Source organism: Ursus maritimus, unplaced genomic scaffold (assembly GCF_017311325.1).
Source record: "Ursus maritimus isolate PB19 unplaced genomic scaffold, ASM1731132v1 scaffold_31, whole genome shotgun sequence".
In the NCBI taxonomy this organism is placed as follows: domain Eukaryota; kingdom Metazoa; phylum Chordata; class Mammalia; order Carnivora; family Ursidae; genus Ursus; species Ursus maritimus.
The window spans coordinates 25598277-25625355 of record NW_024425675.1 but is presented as its reverse complement, the minus strand read 5'-3'; the positions used below and the strand labels follow the sequence as shown (position 1 = coordinate 25625355).

General features: G+C 41.4%; 1 long non-coding RNA gene across 3 annotated transcripts; it reads left to right on the top strand.

Annotated features, from left to right (window-relative positions):
- LOC103676261 lies at positions 1–25648 on the top strand. 3 transcript variants are annotated; one of them, XR_572053.2, is made up of 5 exons: positions 1–215; positions 6002–6148; positions 7058–7144; positions 20260–20343; positions 25317–25648. It is a non-coding gene; the product is annotated as an uncharacterized LOC103676261 (long non-coding RNA). The 3 variants fall into 3 exon arrangements; XR_572052.2 differs by lacking the exon at positions 25317–25648 and adding an exon at positions 20626–21534; XR_572051.2 differs by lacking the exon at positions 25317–25648 and having other exon boundaries at positions 4–215; positions 20260–21534.
- The last annotated feature ends 1431 nt before the right edge of the window (positions 25649–27079 follow it).

Below are 27079 nucleotides of genomic sequence, written 5' to 3'. Positions count from 1 at the left end.
GGACGCGTCGTTGTCTCCTTCTGGGTCTCTGTTTTTTTTTCATTTCTGAACTATGGGTGTTAGGCTAGAAAGACGATGTCTAAGTTCCTTTGAAGTCTAAAGGTTGCTAGAAAGTTGGTGGGGACGGGCGTTCACTAGAGCTCCTTGGTGATTTGCACCATAGTACGGAGGATACAGCGTCACGGAATCTTTATTTCGACAACTGGAACTCACGGGTAAGTTTGCTAGAGAAAAACTGAGAGAGGGGCACGATTAATGGATTTCGGGAGAGAAGAATTCAACCTTAACTCTTCACGTTTTAGACAGTCTTTTCACGCCATCACTTAAAGCCAATAGTTTCCACCACAGGTTTTCTGTAAGTATATAAAAGTAGCGATCACGTCTCGCTCTAGATGTGTCTAAGTCAAAACATATTGAAAGGGCAATCCCTCAGACAGTGTTAGAGAGCATTTGAGATTCCTCTCCTTAATTAAAAAGGTGCTCACAAACATGGCATGTCACCATGATCCATCCAGAGACTCTTTGGTATCATTTCGGAGCCCCACAGATGTCATCGTCACCCTTGGATGGCGAGAATGGGGAGCACAAGTGAAAATGATTTTTGACCTATATCAATATCGTCTCAGCTGTTTGCCTTAAAACCCTACAGAAGGACTATAGTTCAGTGACCTTTCTTTGGGGAGGTGGATGGGGGGTAGAGATGGCAGTGGGAGGAGAGGGGCAATTCATTGTTTTTATTAAGCTTTAGCTTATTAAATTATCATAGCAATGAATTCTGTGGTACTCTGTGAAAGCAAATGGAAAGTTTTGCATCTTGGAGAGAGACAGGTTAGTATTTGGGAAATGACTGGACAGAATTCAGTTCACAGAATCTTCTGGGTAAAAGTAGATAGTGTCAGGGATACAATGAAGTTTGATTAATTCCTGAGTCTTAGGCAGAGCATGCGTGCTAGCTCGCCATTAAGGTGGAAACTTAGATAACTTCTGGATGCAACTGGTTTGACATTTCTTTGGGATTGGGGTGTGATTAAATCCATATACGCACTTTGTTTTGAAACAGCATGGCAGTGTGGAAAACATGTGGGCTTTGGCTCCGAATTTACGCAGTTCTTACCAAACCTCATCTTCTGTCTTCTTTTGTAAAATGGGTAAAGGATTTACTGCGCAAGGCGGTTGTGAGAATCAGGTTGTTAGTGGGTGTCACCGCTCAAAATATGTCGTTCTCCTCCACTCTGCCTTTAAGAGGGAAAGCAGCTTGGGCAAAATATCTAGGAACCGGAAATCTAGTGATTAGATATTCGAATTCTGTCTTAGCTAATCGCTTTGTTCGGGACCTTGTTCTCCAGTGTTGCGGTAGAAAGGCAAAGAATGGGTCAGACTGACGGCTCTGAGAGTGGGTGTCCCTGAGCTCAGATGGGCTGTCGTAGCTCTGCCACCCCGGTTATGTTTCCTAGGTCAGCTTGTTGTCGCACTTCTCATAATGATTATTTCAAGCTTTCTCCACTCTGAGATGTTCTGGTCATCCTTCCTCCCCCTGCCCAACCTCAAGCTGCTCCTTCTTCTCAACTAATAACCTTGATCCCTATGTCATAGATACAGTGGGAGCTATCAGATGGCAACTTCTCCATCGTCCTGGTATCCAAACATGAAAACTTCCTTCCCTTGCACTTACTTTTCTTCCTTCCCTCCCTTTCAACAGAAGAGCTAGCCCGTCTTCCAGCGAAAACAAACCCCAACTTTGCTTTGCATCCCATCCCCTTCCATCTTCTTGGGAAACTAACACTGTTGACGATCCCTTCTTTCTCCTATATATTCAACATCTCCCCCTCTAACAAGATCTTTCTGTTGGCGTTGAATTATACTCAGTTCTCCCAAAATTCACCATCACTTCTTTTTTAAAAATTTTATTTAAATTCAATTAATTAACATACAGTGTATCATTAGTTTCAGAGGTAGAGTTCAGTGAATTATCAGTTGCATACAACACCCAGTGCTCATTCTATCCCATGCCCTCCTTAATGTCCAACACCCAGTTACCCCATCCCCTGACTCCGTTCCCCTCCAGCAGCCCTCAGTTTGTTTTCTATGATTAAGAGTCTCTTATGGTTTGTCTCCATCTTTGATTTCATCTTGTTTGATCTTTCCCTCCCTTCCCCTATGATGCTCTGTTTTGTTTCTTAAATTCCACACATGAGTGAAATCATATGATATTGTCTTTCTCTGGTTGACTTATTTTGCTTAGCATAATACCCTCTTGATTCATCCACGTCACTGCAAATGGTAAGATTTCATGTTTTTGATGGCTGAGTAATATTCCATTGTGTGTGTGTGTGTGTGTGTGTGTGTGTGTGTGTGTATACCACATCTTCTCTATCCATTCATCTGTCAATGGACATCTTGGCTCTTTCCGTAGTTTGGCTCTTCTGGACATTGCTGCTATGAACACTGGGGTGTAGGTCCCCCCTCGGATCACTTTGTATCCTTTGGGTGAACACCTAGTAGTACAATTGCTGAGTCGTAGGGTAGCTCTATTTTTAACTATTTGAGGAACCTCCATACTGTTTTCCAGAGTGGCTATACCAGCTTGCATTCCCACCAACAGTGTGGGAGGGTTCCCCTTTCTGCTGACATTCTTGTCAACATTTATTTTTTCCTGACTTGTTAATTTTAGCCATTCTGACTGGTGTGAGGTGGTATCTCATTGTGGTTTTGATCTGTATTTCTCTGATGCCAAGTGATGTTGAGCATTTTTTCATGTGTCTGTTGGCCATTTGAATGTCTTCTTTGGAGAAATGTCTGTTCATGTCTTCTGCCCGTTTCTTGACTGGATTATTTGTTTTTTTGGGTGTTAAATTTGATAAGTTCTTTATAGATCTTTGATACTAGCCCTTTATCTGATAAGACATTTGCAAATATCTTCTCCCATTCTGTCAGTTGTCTTTTGGTTTTGTCAATTGTTTCCTTTCTGTGCAAAAGCTTTTTATCTTGATGAGGTCCCAAAAGTTAATTTTTTTTCCCTTTGTTTCCCTGGGCTTTGGAGACATGGCTAGCAAGAAGTTGCTGTGGCCGAGGTCGAAGACATTGCTACCTGTGTTCTCCTCTAGGATTTTGATGGATTCCTGTCTCACATTTAGGTCTTTCATCCATTTTGAGTTTATTTTTGTGAATAGTATAAGAAAGTGTTTCAATTTCATTCTTCTGCATGTTGCTGTCCAATTTTCCCAAAACCATTTGTTGAAGAGACTGTCTTTTTTCCATTGGATATTCTTCTCTGTTTTGTTGAAGATTAGTTGACCATAGAGTTGAGGGTCCATTTCTGGGCTCTCTATTCTGTTCCATTGATCTATGTGCCTGTTTTTGTGCCGGTACCATACTGTCTTGATGATTACAGATTTTTAATATAAAAATTCACCATCACTTCTATCTTTCTCTTTCACCTACTTCCTTTAAAGTGTTCCTTATACTCAATGTCCATGTATCCTGACCTCCTTCCCTACTCCTCAAATAAATCTCATCATTCCACTGAGTCAGCTTTCCCTAAAAAGCTTTGCCAGTGATATCTATACTGCTAAAGCCAACGGTCACTCTTCTGTCATCTTATCTGAATATCTCTAAGGTGCATCTAACTCCATATGTCCAAAACTTAACCTTGAGTCTTCTCCCCCAGACCTGCTTCTCTTCTGAACTTACTTGTTCTTAGTATATGGCACCCGTTTCCCTTAATTCTTCTCCTTTCCTCACTCTTGCGTATGGAATGCACCATCCCGTCCTTTTGGTCTTACCTTCCATATATCTTTTGGATCCATCCACTTCTTTCACCTCCACAGCACCTTACTATCTCATCACTTCTATCACAGACTTTTATAATGTCCCCCTAACTGGATTCTGTACAGTCTCCAAGCTATTCTCAACAGTGGAGTCAAAGTGGTCTTTCTGAAATATGCTTCATCTTGATACCCTCTTGCATAAAACACAAAACCAAAACTAAATTTGGTTACCAGGGCTCTTATCTCTGTGGTGGTTCACACACTGGCGTGATTATTGGATTTGTTTGGACAGCATTATTCCCTAAGAGCAGGGTGGGTTCATGTGTCTTGGGCTTATCACTGAGTCTCCGTGAAAGAATACATAAATGAATGAGTAATATATTTCACAAAAACTGTGCACATTCTTAGAACAAAGACAGAAGAGAGACTAGAATCATCCACTTATGCCCGTTTTTATTAAAATGGAGAAATTGCCCTCCTGTCATAAGACAACTAGCTCTCACCACAAATTCATGTTTCCCTCGGTAGTATGGAGTGATGGTTGAGGGGGGCTGTTGCTTTGCCAGAGGTTACATTTTCTAAACCTCCTGCATTAGCTGTGGCTTATGCAGTGAGTTCTTGCAAATGAGATACCAGTGGCAGTTCCGTGTTTAATTTCCAGGGCAAAGATTTTAGGAAGAAGCTGTCTCTTCTTCCCTTGCCAAGAGCTGGAAAGAGAGGACTTTAGACGCCAGGGAAAGGTGGAGCCATAGAACTGAAGCAACATGAACCTCCAAATTACTGGAAGGAGGAAAGATGCCCACTAACTGATGACACTGCATTGACAATGACATGACCAAGAATTGATCAACTCTTGCGAGGAGGTGGGAGAGAAATCTGGCCCCCTACCTATTTTTGTAAATAGGGTTTTATTGGAACACACAGCTACGCCCATTTGTTTCTTAATTATCTACGGCTGATTTTGTACTCTAATAGTAGCGTGGGTGCAATGGAGACTGTATCACCCTCAGTGATGACAATATTTACTCTCTGATCCTTTATCCAAAAAGTTGGCCAATACCTGGTCTGTTGTCTTAAGCAACTGCAATTTGGGGGTTAATTGTTATAGCAATAAGCCTTGCCCTAACTAGTATATTTCCCAAAGCATAAATATTATCCCCTCTCATTCATTGATATATTCTTTCAAAAGTATTTCTTGAGCATCTAAAATGCTCTTGATCTTGGGGATGCAAAGGTAAACGAGGTATGCTTCCTGCTTTCAAGAAGCTTATGGTTTTGATAAGGAGACGGAGGGATCAATTGGCAGTTGAAATATGAGCACAGTGACTGGTAAATGTGGGGAGCTAATGACATATGTAGGAGGGGTACTTATGCCAGACTTTGAGAAGGTCTGTGCAGTGATGTGAGGAATCAACTCTGAGATGGATATTAATGTGCTGGAAATTTCCTGTGGAGAGTTTTCAGGACCCATTTCCGTGAGGGAGGGAAGGACACAGGATTAGGCCGGGGGGGGGGGTGGGGAGGTGGTGCCTCAGTCACACCCACAGGGAGCTCTGAACCAGAGTTGGGACAAGGTCGTGACCTTGTGTGGGAGGTCCTCTTCAGCGGTGCTATTCCCAAAGAGAAGGTCTGCAACAGGGCTCTCAGCAGCTGGGGTACATTCTTCAGTCTTGAGGGAGTATCTGATGGTGCACACAGGATCATTCTGTGACAATCCCTGAAGGGGAGGGGGGCAGGGCATGTCTAAACCTAAATCTAATCTTTGAGCAGGGATTTTTACCTTGCAAAAGGAGGGGGCAGCAATGGGTTGTGGCAAGTACCTTAGGCAGAGGGAAAAAAACATTCAAAACTAAAAAATGAAAGAGAACATGAAAGGATAAGAAACATTCACTCCACACTGACCGGTCAGCAGGTTTCCCACATGGGCACTTCCTGCCTCTGTCTCATGGAGGGAGGCAGGGAAACTGTCGACGGCCATCACTCCAGTTGCTTTGCCATTGCAGAACACCTGTATTCCAAGAAGCCCTGGGCCCCCATTAGATTTATCTTAACGGGTTTTAGACGAAGAATCCTCCATATAGGTATGTTGTAAGCCTGCAATGTGGGAGCAGCTTTCCAAGATCTGTTTTAGGAATGTGATATCTTGATTCTCACATAGTTTGAGTTAATTATCTTGAGTCAGTGGTTTCTCATCCAAATCGTGATTTCTCTATCTCCTGAAATTCTTCGTTCAGCTCAGAAACCTATCTGCTACTTGCCAAAGCTGCCCTGATTGACTGGTGCGGATGTGAGTCGAATAGTGGAATCTTTCGCCCGAATGGAAAACAGTCCCTATATGTTTCATAAACACGAACATAGGGAGACTGTGAATGATCCTAAGGGTGAGTAGTAAAGTGATTGGACTTATAGTTCAAAACAACTAAATGTTGTTCACTAACTTAGAACAGAGGAGTGACTGGCCTCTACAGCCGAAATGCCTGACAACACGTGTTTGTTCTAAATGCTCAGGAAGGATCCTTCCATTTTTCACCCCACGTTGAGAATTGTGTATTCCTAAGCATATCGCTTATCAGACTCCTTGAGCTGAAAGATCGTGAATTTATTTTTAAACTTCTGGTCATTATTTTCTATCTTTTTATTGAGTTACTGTATTACGAGTTCATGATATTCAATTTAGATCAAAATTGCAATTTTGAAATCATGCATGTGTTAGTATGTTTTAAGAACAGATTATTTAACACCATGTGATAAACATGTAGGCATTTAAACAAGTGTTGATTATGTGTTACTTGCATGAATCGTAGCCTAATATAAGTATGAAGCACAAAAATTAAAAGAAATCTCCTTAGGAGCAGAGTATTAGAAATCTAAGCTTACCTATGCTCCTTTCTGACCCCATACAGGTCTGTCTCCCTTTCCCCAAAAGCATTTTGTCATTTCTTTAATAGTTAAAAAAAAAAAAAAAACTACACATATATTTAACCTAAATAATAATCTTGCGTTTTGCAGTGTATTATCCTATATATATGTGTAATTATACTAATAACTGTACTGTATTGTACCACATTTAGTCTTTTATGGAATTTTGTTTTTTTCAATCTGCTTCCTACATCTACGACTCATCACCGCTTTTGCACGTAGCTAATTTGCTCATTTTTGCCACTGCAAAGTATTCTATGGTATGAAAATATCACAATTTACTCACTTTTCTCATTAATTGACGTTTTTTCCAGTTTTATTTTTTTCTATAACAAACCATGGTGCTTTGAATGGCTTTTGTATGTCCCCAGAAACACGTGGGTGAAAGCTCCTTCTGGATAGCTACCTAGGAGCGGAGCTGCCGCGTTGTAAGGTGTGCAGATGTCCAACTTCACAAGGTAATAATGGGAATTGTTTTCCACAGAGGGGGCCGCAATGTAATTCCCCCCAGCAGGGGTGAAGACCTCCGATTGCTCCCAGACTTCCCAGCATCCCTGCTGTGGGCATGGTTGTGTGGACTCTGGAAACTGAGGTCCAAATAGCCCTTGTCATTTACCAACTGTTCATCGTGGATGAGGTTTTTAAAATTCTTTGTTTACCTCTCTTTTTTGTGTGAAATGCGGATGATGGCAGAATTCTCAGGGTTCTATGAAAATTAAATGAGAGTTCATGTATGTAAGTACTTGGAACAGTATCTGGGTTCATAGTAATGCTCTATATTTGCTATTATTTTCTTAATTTTTGCCAGTCTGTTAGATGTAAAATAACATCTCATTGTGGTCCAGTGTCGCATCGCCCTGCTTCTAACCAGGTTGTCTGTTGGTCTTTCTTCTCTCGTGCCTATTTCTTTTTTTTTTTTTAAAGATTTTATTTATTTATTCGACAGAGATAGAGACAGCCAGCGAGAGAGGGGACACAAGCAGGGGGAGTGGGAGAGGAAGAAGCAGGCTCCTAGTGGAGGAGCCTGATGTGGGGCTCAATCCCATAACGCCGGGATCACGCCCTGAGCCGAAGGCAGACGCTTAACCGCTGTGCCACCCAGGCGCCCCTCTCGTGCCTATTTCTATCTTTTGACCATTTCATTCACTGGGCTGTTCATCTTTTTCTCCTGTGTTTTGGAGTTCTCTATATATTCTGGATTTCAAAACACTTGTTGATTTTTTTATTTTTTTTTTGCAAAATATTCTTTTCTAAGTTCGTAGCTTCTCTTTTCACTTTTAAAATGGAGTATATATTTCTTTTTTTGTGGTTAGTGGGCTTTTTCTTTGCTTTTTTTTTGGTGGGGGGAATATGTTTAAGGAAACTTCCCAATTTTAAATCAGAAGAATATTTTTCCTAGATTTTCTTCTGATTAAAATTTTGCCTTTCTTAGTTAAGTTTATAATCTACCAGGAATTTATTTTCATGATCAATGAGAAGTATGTACTATGTTTCACATTTTATATACGCATAAGTACTTAGGTCAATATCATTTACTGAATTATCCTTTTATTTATAATCTTCTTTCCAATGAACTGCAATGCCACTTGACCCATAACAAGTTTTTATGTATCCATTTATCTGTTTCTGGGGTTTCTATTCTCTTTCATTGATCAATTTTTCATCTCCACACTGATAACATTCAGCCTTAACTGCTATTTTTTAATAATGGGTCTTGGTATCTGATGCCTTTCCTTTTTCTGTTGTTTTTTAAATAATATTTTGGATATTCTCAGTTCTCTTTTTCTTATACATTATACAAACAACTTGTCAAATTCCTTAAAAAATGATGTTTGAATTTTCTTGAAAATTACATTGAATCTAATGATCAATTCAGGACCAATTAATATCTTGATGATATTCCTCTCCATGGACGCCCCTCTTTTTTTTTTTTTTATGTCTTTTTAAATGCATTTCAGTCAAGTTTAATTTTTTTTTTTCTTCCATGAAAGTCTTGCAGTCGTTTTGTTGGATTTATTCTTAGGTGTCAGCTTTTGTATAAAATGTTCCCTTTGGGTAGAAATACAGTTGAATTTTACATATCGATCTTACTTGTAACCACTTTGTTAATTCTTTTATCAATTCTAATCTTTGTCTGTATTTTGGTTGGGTTCGGGTCTCCATATAGACGGTCACATCAGCTTTATGTTTTATAATTCTTTCCTGTACATTCTTTTTCTGGGCACGGTGCACCAGTATGACTTTTCAGTATTGATAATTCCACAACTGCCTTGTCACACTCTCTTTGTCTTGTTTTTATTTTTCAAATATATACTCTCTTGGTGGAATCGTGGGAGGAGGCTGCTTGCTTATTTCCTCTTCTCTGAAGAGTTTTGGTGCGTGTTCAACGTTCTCTTCCTTGAAAATTGGTTTGAACTCACCTATCGATCTGTCTGGGTTTTGTTGTGCTTTGTTTGGCTTTATGCGACTCTTTCAAATGACTGATTAGCTACGTTAACCGACAATTCTGGTTTCTTATTTCTTCTTGAATCACGTTTGGAAAATTATATTTCTGCCGTCTTACTTTACGCTTCCTATTTGTTCTTTCTTTCTTTTTCTCTATTTTTTTACCGTTTGTTTTCCTTATTCATTTTTTTTTAAAGTAGAGATAAAATAGACTTTAAGAAATCAGAATGCACCATAGTTGCCTAATAAGATGAGGTCTTGTTTTGTGAATTTTTGTTTCAGTTGGTGGCGCATGGGTACGTCATTTTTCAGTCTAGAATGTCTGGAAGGCACTGTTTTCGTGAAAGTCTTTGGTGGTAAACCATTTCAGTTTTTGTTTACTTAAAAATCCCTTTATTTTGCTTTTGTCCTTGAAAGACAGTTTTGCTGAATGCAAAACTCCAGGTGACTAGCTGGCCTCCCTTAGCGGTTTGAGGGGAGGGTTCCACTGCATTCTGGTCCTCTCTGCTGTCGTGAAGTCCGCCATCACTGTTTTAAAGGGCTGTTCTGTATCTGTGCTGTTGCGCAGTTTTGCCACGATTCAGCTCTTCCTTTGTATTTGTTTGGCTGTTTTACTTTGAGTTTTGGGATGCATGTCTTTCATCTGCTGAAATAGCCTCAACCATTATCTGTTGGGATATGGCCTGTCCTCCATTTTGCCTTTCCTTCTGGTGTTGAACTTAGATTTACAGGAGACTTTTTCATGGTATCCTCTACTTTTCTGAGCTTCTCTTGTAAGATTTCTGCATTTTGGCTGATGTCTTCAATATGTCACCCTGTTTACTAAATTCACTCTTCAGCGGTGTCTGATATGCTGGTTCACTCCACCAGCAATATTGTCATTTTAACCACGTCTTTCACTTCTAAAATTCTATTTGGCTCATCTGCACACCTGTCTGGTCATTTCATTTTGACAATCTCTCTCTCTCTCTCTCTCTCTCTCTTTTTTTCCACTTTTGCTAACTTAAAAAAAAATCTTCAAATTCTTTAAGCATTTCATACATAGTTACTTCATATTTTGTCTCTTTGTTCCAATATCTGCAAACCTAAACCTGATTCTATATCTAAACTTAAATCTAAGCCTAAATCTGCTTTTGTCATTTCTGCTATCATTTATGGTGGCTTGTTTTTATGTGTGTCTGGCAATTATCAATTGGGAGCTCATGTTTGCTGCCTCTTCATCAGTGGAAATCCCAATGGCCTCAACTCGGGACGCTTTCTCCTTCATGGAGAACTTAGGTTCAGTTTGGTCAGGAGCCAGGGAGAAATTGGACTACGTTAGCTGTATTTGCGTCCTCACAGAAACGTGGCATCTCGGCTCAAGCTCTCCCACCCCTAAAAGGGCCTCAGGCTTATTATCCAATTCCTAGAACTGGCATGAGAATTCGTTCCCAGGGCAATGTAGCTTTCTATTTCCACTTTGGGTTTCAGCTCATTATTACTATTTTATTTGTTTGGAGAGTTTTGTGACCTGCATTCAAGCCCCGCTGTCCATTACAAAGTGTGTTTCTTATCACCTATCCAGGACTTAGTTGCCATGTAGCAGGGGAAGCTTTCAGAATGCCTGGCCTCACATGCTATTAGGAACAGAAGTTAGACAGCTACGTTTTGATAATGTTCATCATCATTGTTCCACGAGCAATAGCAATAACAATCTTATACTCTTTGGATGGCACTGGGTTCTTTCACAGTGTCTCTGTCAAAGGCAGACACTTACAGATACAGATGTGACTGCAGAAGACGCTGAGTGTCCTCCTAAATCACAGAAATGCTTGCAGTCAGAACCCGGATAAAAGCCTAGATTTCTGATTCTTACTTCATTGATTTCCCCCCCCAATATTTTATGCTGACATTTCCTTCTTTTTCACATCAGTCTTCTTATTAACTAAAACATGGCTTTAGGGGCTGGAGAGCCGGAGTTTATCTGGTGTCTGAATGCTACCGAACTAGAAAATACTGTTTCGGAAGACTCCCAGGAAAGACTATTTCACGAGATTCTTCGGCAAACTATTTAGGACCTCATAACTCTCCCATGAATACTGCCTTTACTTCTATTGGTTTCTTCCTNNTGAAATCTATGCTCATTTCCTTTTATTTTCTTCTCTCCCAAAGGAGGAGTCTTGCTCATCAGACTCCAACGTCACCTTTCCTTTTTTCATGATAATCACCTCTGAACTCATTCGATCTTCTTCGTATACTATGAAGATATTATGAAGATATTATGGAGGTCCTAATACATGCCTTAATTCTCTCTTCTTTGGACTAAAGATATTCTCAGTTTACCTGCCATTAAAGATATTATGCTCTAACCTTATGAGGTTTTTTTTGTCATTCTTTTCCGGATATTCTCTAGTACTTCCACATTTCTCCTAAGGTAAGAGAAAGTCATTTTTTGTTGTTGCTGAGAGATCAAGTCTTCCTTGGCCCTAGCTTTTCTTATTCCAAGACTGGAAATGACTTGAAGATTACCCCGTTCCTGAGCAAGCCCTCCTTTTCTACACTGAGTGTGTGATTAACGAGACCAGGGGTGAATGGCATCCTTTTAGTTTTTCCCATTTGAGCAAATTCTCGAATGATTCTCTCTCCCTCTCCTTTTTAAAAAAATATGATAGATATTTTGATTTGGGCTGATCAGCCCAATCAAAAGAAAGTCAGTGATTTCAAGAGCTCTAAAAATGTATCATTTTAAAGAAACAGAATAAAGGTATCCTCCTAGCAAATTATGGCTTATGTGCTAATGTTTCCTTTGTAAATATGATCCTTGGATGGACTGGAATGCTATCATAGTAACAACAGAGGCAACAACAAAACCCTTTCAGACCAAACACGAGGACCAACTTGTCGAACAAATATGCTTAGAATTGAGAAGAAAAAAAATAGTCCAAAGCGATCTGCAATCTAACTTCTTACCATTTCTCCTCATAACAACATCTGTTTTTGATGCACTTGTTAAATTCAATTATTAAATCTTTTTTTTTTAATCCTAGCTGGGTACACAAGGTGATTTGCCTGAGTTGAATCATACCTTGCTTTCTGCTTTAAATGTCAGTTTTATGTAGTATTACTGGAATTAACCTGACCGTTCCTATTTTTTAAAAACAACACTGTTTGGAGTATTTCAAGCTTTGGTTACATCGCTTCCTGCATTTCTAGACGGATTTTCAAATTTCCTCCACCCCTTGCTGACTGGAATCACAATAGGTTTTATTGTCAAGTGTGTTGGGGTATCAGGCTACTAATGCCAGAAATGGAGACTCTGGGGATCTGGTTCTTAAGACATGGGTGTTCTCCTTGCATCTATCCCGCCTCCCTCACTGCCCGCCCTCAGACTTGTAGATATGGGCAAAGCAAGCACTGTGCAAGTCTAATCAACCAGATCATTTGTCAGACGTCACTCTCGGTGCAACTGAACTGAAGGTCATCGCATTCAGTAATATGGAGCACCTCCTCTTCTCCACTTAGGCACCCCCAAGTGAAAAAATAAAAAGGCACTGAAGTTTGGCCACTTGAAAGTGTGGTGGTAACCATTTAGTCGCAAACAACACACAGGCACAGGAAGCTGAAATAGACATCTCTACCTATAGAAAAGGTTTCCTTTATTGGAGGAGATTATCTGAGGAAACAAGGAAGATGACCCGGATTAATCTTATTTGAAGACCAGTGTTTTCCTCAATACAACATCGCAGTTGCAACTTCCTTCAGTATGCTGGGGCTCATTGGCAGACTGTGTTCTTAAAGCCTGTGGCATGTGGAATGGAAGGAGACACAGCATCTGACAGGTGTCCTCTGAGCAAGCCTTGGGGTGGAGGGGGGTGGTGGGAGGTGTGAAGGATAGGAACATGAAGGGAGGCCGCCAGGACATTCCAGGCACAGGGAACAGCGTGTGCAATGACATGGGACCCAGACGTCACCGAGCTCGGGCAGGTGAAGGCAGAGCATACGTTTGAGTTTAGCTAGAAAGCAGAATATGTGTCGGAGACAGGGACCAGGAAGGCAAGTTAGCTCACGGATGAGCAGGACTTGATTAGGTGGGCAGTAGGGAGATACTGCAGGGTCCTAAAGAGGGACTGATGGGACAAGAATCTGGCCCGAAGATGACCAAGGACCTTAGGGATTTGGGCACACAGACTTATTGACTCTTGCAAAGACAAACCCTAAACTTTCCAAGACCATTAGAGAGCTGGCATTCCTCCTTGAAGCCCTGGACCTCAGAGACAATGGCGGGGCAGAGCCGATGAGCCCCAGATGTCAGGGGTAGATGCCGGGCCAACAACTCGGGAGGAGTAATTCCCAGGTCCTTCCTTACACGATGACCTGCTCCTAACCCCCAAGAGCAGGTCTTCTTCTGAGGCGTCAAAGATCGGAGAACTTGACTCCCCTGTTACTCCTGAGTTCCATCCGACTTTCCTTAATGTGGTTCTTTAAAAAATTTTTTGACTTCTATTTTGATTCGGATCCTAGTTTGACTGGGTTTGTTATTTGTGATGTTTCTGTGTTGCTCGGCTGGCTGTGCCTCTGCTGTCTCAGATCCCGAAAGCCACCGCCCACTTTCGGATTATCCGAAAGTCTGGGGTCTTCATCCCAGGTTCCATTTCACACGTTTATTCTTTTTGGGGAGGAGCTCTGATCTCTGCCAAGGAAACGTCAACCATTTACAAACAGTCTCTATCCCTTTAAGAAAACATTGAACGTTTTCTCATGTGACTTTTTCACTGATACATTATTTATGTTAACTTCAGATTTATGCTACATCCATTAAAAATGCTTACTTTGACTTTTAGCCTACAGCTAATTACCATCATGTAATCCTGGGGGGAAATTATTATATACGTATAAGAAATGTAAAAAGACCTTGTGTATTAAATTGTGCTTATTACCAGAGTCTCCCAGGAAGTAGTTAAAGGTTTATATAGTCACTTGCTTCGTTTATGAGTGAGAAGACTGACAAGTTACTTTCTACCCCCATGTACGTGTTAGTCAAAATGAAAAGCACTTCGAAGAAAGGGTTCTAGATTCTAGGGATGAATCTTCCATCCTTCTGCTGCCTCCTTTGGAAACCCAAGAATCTGGCATTTACCTTAGAGATGGGTGATTAAAATCCTGACTGAGATGTAATCACTTTCTTCAAGATTTGTATGTTGACTCTTATTCTTTGGGGGTTTTCCTCAACATTTCCAGTTTAGTTACAGATCTGTCCCTCCTCCTCCGACCTCTATACGCTGGAAAGAAGTCAACTTCCTGCAGCAGCATAACTTCCAAACCTGACAGGTGGTATTTAGACATTGATTTATGGCCTCCAACCTCCATTAGTTTCCATCCCTGTCCACACATCATGGAGACCCCTGGGTGCTCCGTAGAAGCACAATGTTTTTAATGGATGTGAACTTAACCATTCCTGTAACATCTCTGGTTTAATGCAGATACTTTTGTTAAATGACAATATAATTACTACTCATCGGCAAACCTCAAAAAGGTTGGGAGGTTCGGTTCAGTTAAACACCCGAGAGCTCAGATGCTTATCTGGAGTTTACCCCTAGAGTTTGGCAAGTCCCGGCTGGAAAAGCCTCACGATCCCAATATCAGCCCCCTTGTGTGGCTGAAGTTTTTCCAGGACGATGAGAACAATTCGATACAAACCGTATTGTCCTGGAGGAGAACCGTCCTTCTTAACAGTGGTGGGAACCGTTCGCCTCTGTCCCCTTCCCTGATTCTCCTTTAGAATGTTTACCGCTGCAGAATTTTCTAGCAGGTTTCGCCTGACAACAGATTGGGGGAGGGGTGGAGGTGGCTGAAGATGACTCAGATCAATCCCATTTGAAAACCAGTCTTTTTTTTTCCTAGAAAAAAAGCATCAATGTTTACACTTCTTTCAGTGTGCTGGGATAAGGTCATTAACTTAAAAAAAAATTAAGATACTTTCAACGCCATGCGTTTTGTGTTTAACTCAGGAGGTGCATTGCATCAGTGGTGGTTTTTCCAGTTTTATGTTCCTCTAAATGACCTTTTTGTCCTTCTCTTGTCTTCGGTTTCATAAGGAGGTTTTGAAATGAGGAAGAACTGCAGTTTCGTAGGGGCTTCTAGCACCGTCTTAAGAGAAGCGCCTTTGTCAGCTGCTGTAGTGGGTGATTTTTCTACTTCCTGTGTGAAAGCAGGACTCTGGAGCCGAGATGGGGCGTAGCTGGAGTCACGGTGAGGAGCTAGGCATCCCCTGACCCTCGGTGTGCAGATCATGGCCTCCTCTCGCAGACGTGACACTTCGAAATGCTAGTCAGGTCCTTACAGTGGAAGTTAAAATATTTCTTTTCTTTCTTTCTTTCTTTCTTTCTTTCTTTCTTTCTTTCTTTCTTTCTTTCTTTCTTTCTTTCTTTCTTTCTTTCTTCTTTTTTAAATTAATTTAGGAGGGGCGCCTGGGTGGCACAGCGGTTAAGCGTCTGCCTTCAGCTCAGGGCGTGATCCTGGCGATCTGGGATCGAGCCCCACATCAGGCTCTTCTGCTGTGAGCCTGCTTCTTCCTCTCCCACTCCCCCTGCTTGTGTTCCCTCTCTCGCTGGCTGTCTCTATCTCTGTCGAATAAATAAATAAAATCTTTAAAAAAAAAAAAAAGACTCTCTTTAAAAAAAAAAATTAATTTAGGAAAACTGCCACCATCTCAAGACAGTTTGAGCTTATGCTGAATTCCAGGGTCGGTGAGTCTCAGAAGTCTGTCTTGGTATGAATTCTTGTGAGGTAAGGTTTTGAGCTTCCGAGTGAATTCATTTCTCTTCTGTGTAAACAGAGGAAGATGGATGAGTTTAATCCCATTCCACAGGTATACTTTTGAATAGCCACCGTGCAATTAGAGTGTGCAAAGAATAAAGGGGAAATAGGAGAGGTACGCAAGGCTATTCCCGTGATTGACCCACTGATGAGATAAATGAAATAACTCCAAATTTTCTTGACTGACTTTCTTTAATCAGAAGAGCCAGTCACATAAGCCAGGCTATCATACCCCCTACCGCATTTTAGCTCCAAGAAAATTCACACTACTTTTACTTTTTTTTTTTTTAAAGATTTTATTTATTTATTGGACATCAGAGAGAGACAGCCAGCGAGAGAGGGAACACAAGCAGGGGGAGTAGGAGAGGAAGAAGCAGGCTCCCAGTGTAGAAGCCTGATGCGGGGCTCGATCCCAGGACCCCGGGATCACGCCCTGAGCTGAAGGCAGACGCTTAATGACTGAGCCACCCAGGCGCCCCTGCTTTTACTTTGAGCAAGGTTTTTGAAGGGTTTTTTTGAGAGGTGTGTAAATAAAATATTTTTTAAAAATATTTTTAAAAATACCTTCGAAACCAACATGTTGGAATGAACATAGAGCCCACGTATAATTTTGATCTCAGTAGAAAAGTTTAGAAGCAAATCTAAGATAAGCACAGGTATTAACCCCTAACATAGCGTCTAGTTCATAAAATTACTATTGTTAGAGCTTTATGTCCTCTTCCACCATCCGTTACTTGATTTCCAGCAGCGTGAATTGCATTTTATTTCAACAGCTTTTCCTGGGCTACGATACGCCGGCCTCTCTCTATCCTCACGGGTGGCTGATTCCCTCCTTGCGTGCCATTATGGCCACACTGACTAGGGAGTTTGCCCTTTGCCTCTTTGCACTCCAAGTTCATAAGGTCATTGGAGATCTCTTAATTGGTTATGCATTTCAACAAGAGCCACACACAGTCTTTCCAGAGAGTTGGTTTGCATAATCCACTGGGTACATAAAATCTTTATTAACCAGAAGATAAACACCAAAATCCCTCAGACCTTTAACACTCACTCCCAGATTAGCTAATGGGGATTCATTCCACCAAAGACAGGACCGACCAGAGACCATCGGCCATGAGGGGCTCACTGGCCCAGGTACGACACCTGGGCATCATTTTCTTGGGTTGGGCAGTCAATTAGGGGAAGGTGAGCCTGGTTTCTTTTCTGGTAGAACATCTTTGTTTTCTGTGGCAGGCTTTAAAAGGGTATTCAGTAACTCAACCGAGGAGGGTTTTTCCATCATTTAAAAAGGGCTCATTAGACTCTGCAAATTGATGCAGTGCAAACAACACCGAAGGGTCTGGGTTCCCACATAAATTAGCTCGGTTTGTGCAAGATGAAAAATGCTTTGGCCCCAACAGCCAACACTACAAACACAGCCGAGCTTGGAAAAAACAAGGTGTGCCCACTGCACCTCTTACATCACCAGCAGTCATAAAAGTGCAGTAATTAAACCTTAGCTGACAATTTGCTTAATGATGTGCGAGGCCGAGAATCCGAGGAGCCCCCACATGGGATTGGCTGCAGTTTCTGCCATTCCAGGGGGAGCGGTGGCAGTGGTGGCAGCCGCAGGACGCTCCTTCACTTGAGAAAATGGTGACTAAGCCAGGAGACGGTGGGGAGGGCGGCGAAGCCGGGCCAGCTGTTGCAAATCGTCAAGGTCATTTTCCCTGTAATGAGTCGGTGTGAGTGAGAAGGTACTTAAGGTGTTTTGGAGCCATCCATTTATAATTAGCCAGGCTGAATTTAAGAAAATTACACTATTCCCCCACAATATAACTTAGACCAATTAACAGCTTAATTAGTTCACTATCATAATATGAGGGAAGATTTCTCATTCAGTCTTCTGCCTTCAGAATTACTATTATTATATAAGAAAAGAATCTTTTTAAAGTTCGTGAGACATGAAGCCTCAATTAGAACTGACCCAGTGCTGTGAGTCCAGATCTCTGGATAATCTCTTTCATCCACATTCTGCCACAGATTCATTTGACCCATGACCAGATGCTTGACCCCATCCTTTTGCCATCCATAACATTAGGAACCCACTGTCCATGGAGGGGATTTCAATTTGATTCCTGGTAAGCACGACCTGCTTGAGAAATCTGAAAACCTTCCAGATAGACGCAGCCTATAGCTAGATGCTTAACTGTAGGAATAAAGAGTGGTACACAACATTTCTTGAGTTCTTCTTTAATAATTTAAAAGGACATCTCCTTAAGTACTCCTATGCTTAAAAAAAAATCATTAAGCAGTGAATATCAGGAGAGTTTTCCTAGCATAAGATGTTAAACATTTCAGCTAAAAAGTTTAGTCTCATGCCATCTCCAAAGACCAGCCTACCACTAATTCATAGAAGAACACTTTATGTTTGCAAACTTTCAAGTCCTAGAACTATTTCTAACTCAACTCTTTGGCTAAATTGTCCCAAAAGCAAGGGAGAAGGGGTCTTTAAAGCAATGAAGAACTCTTCTACCTGACAAAGGAAGGTTTAAAAAATGATATTGAATAATAAATAAATACATAAATTACTGACCACAGGAAGCAAGTTATTAGAAACTGGCATTTGCCATCTCCCTGTTCCCTCTAGAAACTTCTAAATTTTGTGGTATCCATTTATCAAAGTAAACCTCTTCTTGAGCCAGAAGGACAGGAGTGCTTTTTTCATTTCATCTCGTGGATTCTTAGTAACATTCATTGGACATCAAAAGCTCATGAACACGGAAAGCTGCTTGGTTTACGTGGCTCTTGAAACCATGCCCAGTGCTGGGCTTCCACTGTCAAACCATGGTTGACCATGAAGCCAAGGCCATTAACCTGGTTCCCTCCCAGAAAACCAGGTCTGTAGTAAATGGGGAGATAAAATGGAGTTTTGTTCAACCAAAGTACTGGGATCCTATCTGCTAAGATTCAAAATAGCTTATGTGCAAGGATCAAACAGTTCCAAAATTGTGTTACGCAACCATTGTTGGGACATTCTTACACATCCTGAAAATAGTGATATAGGGAAAACCTAGACTCACTCTAAGAAGACTAGAAATGATGCATATGGTTGTAGTCCCTGTATGCAATACATTGTTTAAAAGTTCTTTTTCAATTTCTTAACCTGCTTAATGTTTGTCTTGAATTTTTGCAAATAACTTATTAGAACAAAGAACTGATTAGAACAAATATGGTTCCAGATGATGCCACCCCGTTAAGATTATAGCAAAGTAAACAGAAGGATACATTTTGGAGTATAAACCTTGAGTTTAAACTTAGCTCTGCTATGTATTAGCTGGATGACTTAGGTAAGTTATTCAACCTCTCTGAGCTTTAATTTTCTCTTCTATAAAGTAGAAATAATAAAATACCTACTTCTTGAGGTTGTGAGAATTAAATGATATATGATGAAGGTAACAAGCCTAATAAACAATCTGGCTCTATCTGATACGTACTAGGTACTCACCATATTGTGACATGTTATATTGTAAGCAACTTGTTGGCATTTCTTATTCGACTTCGTATATCCCGTGGCAAGCTTCTTGCCTAGTGCATAGTAGGCATTTAAAAAATGTTTAGTGAGGGGCGCCTGGGACGCTCAGTCAGTCAAGCGTCTGCCTTTGGCTCAGGTCATGATTCCAGGGTCCCATATCCGGCTCCCTGTTCAGCAGGGTGTCTGCTTCTCCCTCTCCCTCTGCCTCTCCCCTCCACTTGCGAGCTCATTGTCTCTCTCTCAAATAAATAAATAAATAAAATCTTTAAAAAAAGTTTAATGAATGATTAAATGAATAATACTTTATTTTTAAATAGGTCTTAACTCTTCAGAGAGTGCTATTATATGCATAGTCCTATGTAATGAAAAGATATTAAAAGTATAAGGGAAAGACCACTACTCGATTCCAAATAAATACATAAGATTGAAGGAGATTCGCGGGTTTGATAGAAGAAGAGTCTTGACGGTAATCCTGAAAGTTAACAGCCCACTTTCTTATTCACAGAGATTCTTCAAATTTAATACATTTCTTTAGATAGCTTCACTTAAATAATAAAATACTACTCGAAACTGGGTACACATAGAAATTTCTAAGACATATCACCGGACTGATGAATGGGGACTTTTTGGGTTAAGTATGTCAACTAAAGACCTCCTGTTTATACAAATGTAGCCTAATTTCTCCGTATTGCCTCTAAGGATATTTTCTGGAAAGTCTGAAATCCTAGTCCGTGTTTTGTGCTAACGAAAGAGGAAACCAAGTTTGCTCTTGGTGAGCGTATGTTGGTTCCTAATGATCATCCTTTTTTTTTCTTCCAGACAGACATCAACCATTTTCTGGGTTACGCATCAGTGCATCTAATAGGACATGTGGAGATGAGAAGCAGAGCTGTGCTTGAAAAGGTTTTCTTACCCAGTGCTTTTCTGGGATTGCTATTATCTGTAAAACACCCTGAAACCATACTCAAATAATTTTGATGAATTTGGTGGAAACTACTAGTTTATCACTTTTACCACCAGTCAGGAGGCGAGGGGGAGAGAAACAGAGATGAGGGAGAGGGGAGGCAAGAGAGAAACAAGGTTAAGGCTGGAAGGCACATCTGTAAGCTTTCCAGAGCCAGAAAACTTACTGACCCACTTCCTCTGTCACCTCCCTTCCCTCCCTTCCCCCCCACAAAACTGCAGTCTGGAACACATGCAACTTCTTCAGCATTTATATGTCTTGAATTTTATTTGGATTTTAAGAACTACTTCACAGGAGTGAAGAAGGGATGGGCTCCCACCTCTCTTTTTTTGTCAGCGAGAACTTAGACGCAGAACACGCACGTTCCCTGCCTGGTCTACACAGCATGTCGGTGGGGGCATGCGTAGAGATACGCTCCTTGGCTCCGTGTGACCGGCGAGCCATCATCAGGACACCAGACACATTTCTGCTGGATGTTCATTCTTGAACCGTGGGATCTTAATAAAATAGGCACACAAGTGTTTTTATTGATTTATTTTTCCCGCCTTACAGTCCAATAGCCTACGTAGTCAGTCATGTGATTTCCCAGGTGCACTACTAAAAATAAATGGATGAAAAAGAAAACTTTTCTTGGCAAGGTATTCGATGTGATGTCTTCTTGAAGGCCCTCCCTGATGTAGTTACTGAGAAATGACATCAGCAGACCAGCCCCAGGATGAGACTCTCTTCTTAGGAGCAGTCCACCCCTGAGGTCCCTAATATTTAATTTAAGTAGATGGCCATAAGACAAGCACAGCCCATTGGCCTGGGGGAAGGCGGGGGGAAACCACATTTATTTTTGTTGTGATTATTGGAAGGAGAGTATTTTGAGAGTATATTGATTTTCTTTACTTTTTTTTTTTATTATATAGCTTATACATGTGAAGCTATATATTGGGTCTGGATTTTGACATTTGTGGGGGATTTGTCGATGAAATAAAGAACCCCAGAGATAACACATGTGGGGTTTCTATCTTCTTATTTCTTTAAGGGAGGAAAATCAGATTTATAAATCTAGGGTTTATTTTTACTCAACTAGAAACAAATCCCATGCAGAATATTCTCTCTCCATCCCTCTCTTCCCTTCACCCCTTCCTTGTTTTCCTTCCTTCCTTCCTTCTTGCCTCTCTCCCTCCCTTCCTTCCTCTCTCCCTTCCTCTCTGCTTTCCTTCCTCAATTTCTCTCCCCTGTTCTTTCCCACCTAACTCCTGCCCCTTCCCGTTCAACACTCTTTGATTTCAACTTCAAGTATTTATTGTGTACCCACCACAGTAAATCCCAAATATTGTGTATTTGCCCCTTTCTCCTAGCAAAATAACCAATTCTAGTTTCGGATGAAATGATGATGGAAGTGTCTGTGTTTGCCTTGGCACAAAGCACAAAACGCCTCTCCCGTTTGGAAGATCAGTAAGAAATTTGTATTGGACAGTTAGGGAAACCTCCTTATGAAATCCTATTCATGTGTTGTTTTGTATAGAATTTCTCAAAGGGAAAAAAAACCCAAAACCCTTCCTTTGTGAGTCTCATGTCGTTTTCTACGTTCTTTGCTTTTCTGGGAGGATGTCCAGTGAAGTTCCAATGGGACTTCGGTCTGCATTTCTTTGGGGTGTCTGGCGAGGTCCCAGACCAGGAAGGAATTGTTTCTGGAGACATGCGTTGAGGCATCCTTCGTGTGGTTCCTTAGAAACATTAACCACCTCATCAAGTCAGAAACATCAGACATTGGACGCTGGGAATGAGTCAGAGTGAAAAATGACTTTGAAGGCCAAATAAGAGGTGGGGCTGAAACCCTTGGATTCTCTCAGGGTAAAAGGGTTATAGGTAAAAGGCCACCCAAGCAGTTCCTGAGTCAGTGTGTAGAGCAGGAAGGGTGTTGGGGGTCCCTCTACAGCAGAAACCCCTATTTGAAAATTCTAGGTCAGAGGATCAATTTCTTGAGGTTTGTTTATATTTGAGCACCCCCCCCCCCACATTTAAATATAGAACGCTGTTTGGGAAGATCCTTCTGTATCAGAGAGAACGTATTTCCCAAAGTAATAAGAAAATCTCCAGAGGGGGTGGAAAAGGAGAGTTGCCTAACCCAGAGATGTGACCCAGATCATCAGTTCCACTGGTCTTTTCTTGATGAGCTTTTTAAATGAGAATATGTGTGTTTGTGGCTGAGAAGTTTGTTTTTGTTTTTGTTTTTTGTAATTGGTGTATGATTGACATAAAATTATATTAGTTTTAGGCACTATCTGAGAAGTTTTTACTCATTAAAGATAAATGATAAATAAAAGTGTCTTGCTGTGTTTCACTTAGACATTTGAAGGGCACAGGTTGTCTTAGACCTCGTGATAGAGCTAGGCTTTATCTCAGGAACTCTCCGGGAGCTCTCTGTCAAGACTCCCAAGAAGAAAAGGTACGTGACTAATTATGGAATTTCTAAATGGAGGAGAATGTTCCATAGTTAAAAGTCGCTGGAAAATGTGCTATAGAAAAGACCGATTTGATGACATAGCATTGAAATAAATAAGATTCTAATGATCACAATCTCCCTAGAGAAACAAAATTATAGGATAAACAATGAGTTGTAAAGCTTTTTACAGCCCATACCATAGTCAAATGTAATGAATCCCAATATGTAATATTCCATACACAAGTTGATCTGGAGAACAGTGAGATCTCTAGATAAATAGGTAAGTGATATAAATTTAAAAATTATGAAAATAGTTAAGAAGCATGAAGGTCTTACTAAGAAATGCAAATTAAAATTAGACTTAAATGCTTTTACTCCCCTATCCCCTTTTCTCCTTCTTCCTCTCCTTCTTCCCCTTCTCCTCTTCTTCCTTCTTCTCCCTCCCATGTTCCCCTGCCTTCTCCCCCTCCTCCTTTTTCCTACATAGCTGTCAGTAATTAAGCAAATATGCCCAGTTGTAGTGACCGGTAGAATTTTTGTAGATGAAATCTTGTGTTGGAAAGTCAACTCAAATTATTTATCCTATTGATGTTGAATCTGCAGGTGATCCAGATAAGAAGGAAACACATTTTTGTGATAAGGGATATTGTTGAGCCAGAGATATCTGGGCCTAGAGATACCCCCAGAGGAAAATAGCCTGTTTCTCTTTAGTTGTTAGAATAAGTTTCTTTCGGATGCAGGGGTCTAATTTTTTCCCCCTTCATATGTATGTGTTTTAAAATCATCAGTTATCTTTTTTTCAACAAGCAGCCAAATCACAAGACTTTTTTTTTTTTTAGACTATTATTGGCTTCTTTCCAGTATCAGTCTCAAGTAGATGTTTTTTGGGTGGGTCACATTTGTAGTTTTGGATTTCATCAAATGTTAAACATTAGCTTCTCTTACCTTTCTATTGACTATAAGCTGTTTGATTTCATTTGCGAACCTGTCACTGAATATTTCTTCTTGAATTCCACATGAACACTCATCAGCCTCCCCCAGTGGCCATAGTGTCTATGGGAGGCTCCAGGCAGAGCTGAGAACTAGAACCAACTAGTCATTAACCCTTTTGTGACCCAGGTCCCCTCCCTCACCTTTTATGTCTCAGGGTTCTTATCTAAAAAAATAAGAATAACAGTATCCACTAGAAAAGGACATTATTTAAAAATAATCCAACGAATTGACTGCATGGAGCTCAGGAAAAAAAAAACACTCAAAGTGTTCTAAAAGTCCTTTAATAACAAAGGACTAAAGGAATAAAGAATCTCTCTCTAGGGCTAACCCAGCACCTTTCGAACACTAAATTTATTTAAGCTAAATAAAAATAGCACATGACACATTGTATTTGTGTGGGAAATCACAACGAAAACAGCAAAGACATTGGGAAATTGAATTTTTTTCCCAGGTAATTAGAGGTCATACTATTTAAGCCAAACCATAATCCATCACAACTAGCAAAGCATTGATTACTTCTTTGGCCCACATTCATTTTTAATTCCATTAGTGAAGTAAACGACAGCCTTTGAATTCCCTACTTTCTTGATACACAGCAATAAGAATAGCAAATTACTCTAGAATCCAGAATAGCTGAATAGATAAGCTTCTTTCTTCCTCTTTGGCTTCCCAAACTACAAAGTTGTAAGTAGCGGTAAACATAATAGCAATCTTCTGCATTGTGTCGTCAGAGCCGCTCTTCGGTGATCTGAGAAAGTTCAAAGCCAAGCGGGTCCCATGATTTACCCACGGGAGGAGCGGCCCGCGCGCCGGGCCCCGCGCCCCCCCCCCCCCCCCCTCGGGGGCGCACACACGTTAGTTTCCCGCAGGGCCCTGAAGCTAACGGTTCAAATCAGACCACAATACCAATGTCCCGAAAACAGACGGCATGATGTTTCCAGGTACACGTGCTGTAATGGCTGTCAGAGAGAAACACTGAAGCCGGTTATCTGGCTTCCCCATCTTCTTCAGCTGTAATGCAGTCATTCAGTTTGCTAACCCTCCCTTTGTATTGAAACGCGGAGGAGACCACAAACTGAAAAACACACGAGGCTATTTTTGCTTTCTGTTTGTCTGTTTGTGGGAGTAATTGTTTCACACTCCGTGAACCACAAATGAGCTTGTGTTTGTGTAAGAACTTTTCAGAGGACACAGGGGCGTTATTCCTACTTCATGTGTCAGGGGACGAGGGTTCCTGCGCGCGGGGAGCTGCGTACACGTACGTGTGCCCGTGCGCCCGGGGCTGCGCGCGCACGTCGGCGCCCATGCTCGCGGGGTCCTGCACGCAGCGCTGCTCTCCCGCTGCTGGTAACCGCCTCTGTGGGGCAAAACCAGCCTCGCGGAACGACGTCAGCGGATCACCTGTGCCCCTTCCCTACTCGGGTGTTCTCTACATGGACCCGCTTTTAACACGGACCCCGTCACTACCCTCTGCCATTTCAGATGGGCCAGATCTGGCCACGTTCTCATACTACCTTTGATCACGGTACCCAACGTCAGATGGTGACCGTCGCCAAGCAACGGGAGGAAAGCCGCGCCTGGAATCCTCGACGGCGTCTGGGAGACTGCAGAAACCACGACAGAACACTCCGAATGAAGACACCTCAGTTCTTACTCCACACCCACTCGTGCGAAGTGTAAAAAGCGTGGATCTTTGTTTCCACGTGAACACGAGGGGGGCAAAGCACTCTGAGAGTCACTCACGGCGAAAAGGAACAACTACAAGAGAGGTCTGCGAACTTGTTCTGTAAAAGGTCAGATAATAAAGATTTTCAGCCTTGGGGTCTGTAGGATGATCTCTTGCCACAACTCATCTCCGCAGCTGTAGCCGAAAGCACCCATAAACAATAGTTCCCAGAATGAGTGGGTGTGGCCTGTGTTCTAATAAAACTTTATTTATAAAGTCAGGCAGCAGGCGACTGGGCCCCGAGGGCCGCAGTTTGCCAACTTCCAACCTAAAGTGAGGTTCTTTAGAATTTTTCGTGTGGGTAGCAGATAGGACAGATAGGAAAGCCACTTCACAGAATAATATGTTTTCTAGCAAAGTTTTCTAGTAATCTGGAGTGCACTGTTTAAGAGGCATGTGGAAGGGTTTCTCTCCTAAACTACTTTAAAATAATTTTCCTATGTTATTTTAAATTATCCAGACAAACCCCCATTCTGGACGACCTCATCCCCCTGAGAACTGGGGAAGGAGATTCACATTCTATGTATTTATGGGCACGAGGTCTTTCTAGGCCTTCGTGAAAGACCCGAAGTAGTACTGAAAAAAGTTGTGTTTGTTTATTTTAATTTAGGTCATTAAGAGGTTATGAGGTTAACCTAGACCTCTTTTTCAGATGTTGACAAACACTGATTTGCATAATTAATTCCCTCTTTCTCACCTCCCCATCTCAGCACGGGAGACACACACACACACACACACACACACACACACACGCTTCAGTACCCAATGCATTGGTGTGTAAATAGATGTTCAGAAACAGGCCAGCTTCCCACTTTAGCATGGCTGGAATCTTTTTCTTTGAGAAGCCATTTGCAAAGCTCATTTGTGTCTTTAATTATTGATATATTTTTCTCGACCATTCTTTTATGGCTGGCAAAAGAGATTTCTCATGAGACAATGAGATTGCCTTGCCACAGAGTACCTTACTGTAAACATGGTCTTAAGGAAAACGTTCTGTACCTAAATGAAACCAAAATTATTGGCATGAGGCTTTGACTTCATGGTTATGGCCAGTGCATGGACGTAATATTTTGAGAGGATGAAAAAAATTGCTCGTTAGTCGCTGATACCAAGTGTGGCTTGTAAACAAAGATAATGATTGAGGGGTAATCACATTTCAGGCCTCAGGGCACAAGTTGATCACTTGCAGGAGTCGGAGAGGAATTTCTCCCTCCCAGCAGAACAGTATTATGCAAGGAGCTGAGTCCTTGGAGGAGTCTGGAAGTACTCAGTACTCTCAAGTCTTGCCTGAAGCAAGAAGTCTTGCATGGAAAAGTCTAGTTCCACCCGAGGATCCTCTGTCCCTTTGCATTTTCTGAGCCTGTAAGCAGATCTGTATCTTGTTCTTCGTGCTGGGGAGGCTGGGTCATTTTTTCTTTGGCTTGGCTGCTTGTTGGCCTTACCCGAAGTTGCTGGGAGTGGTGATGAAATGTCCCGCTTCACACATATTCTTTCGCTTTCAAGCCTGGTATTGAGTTAT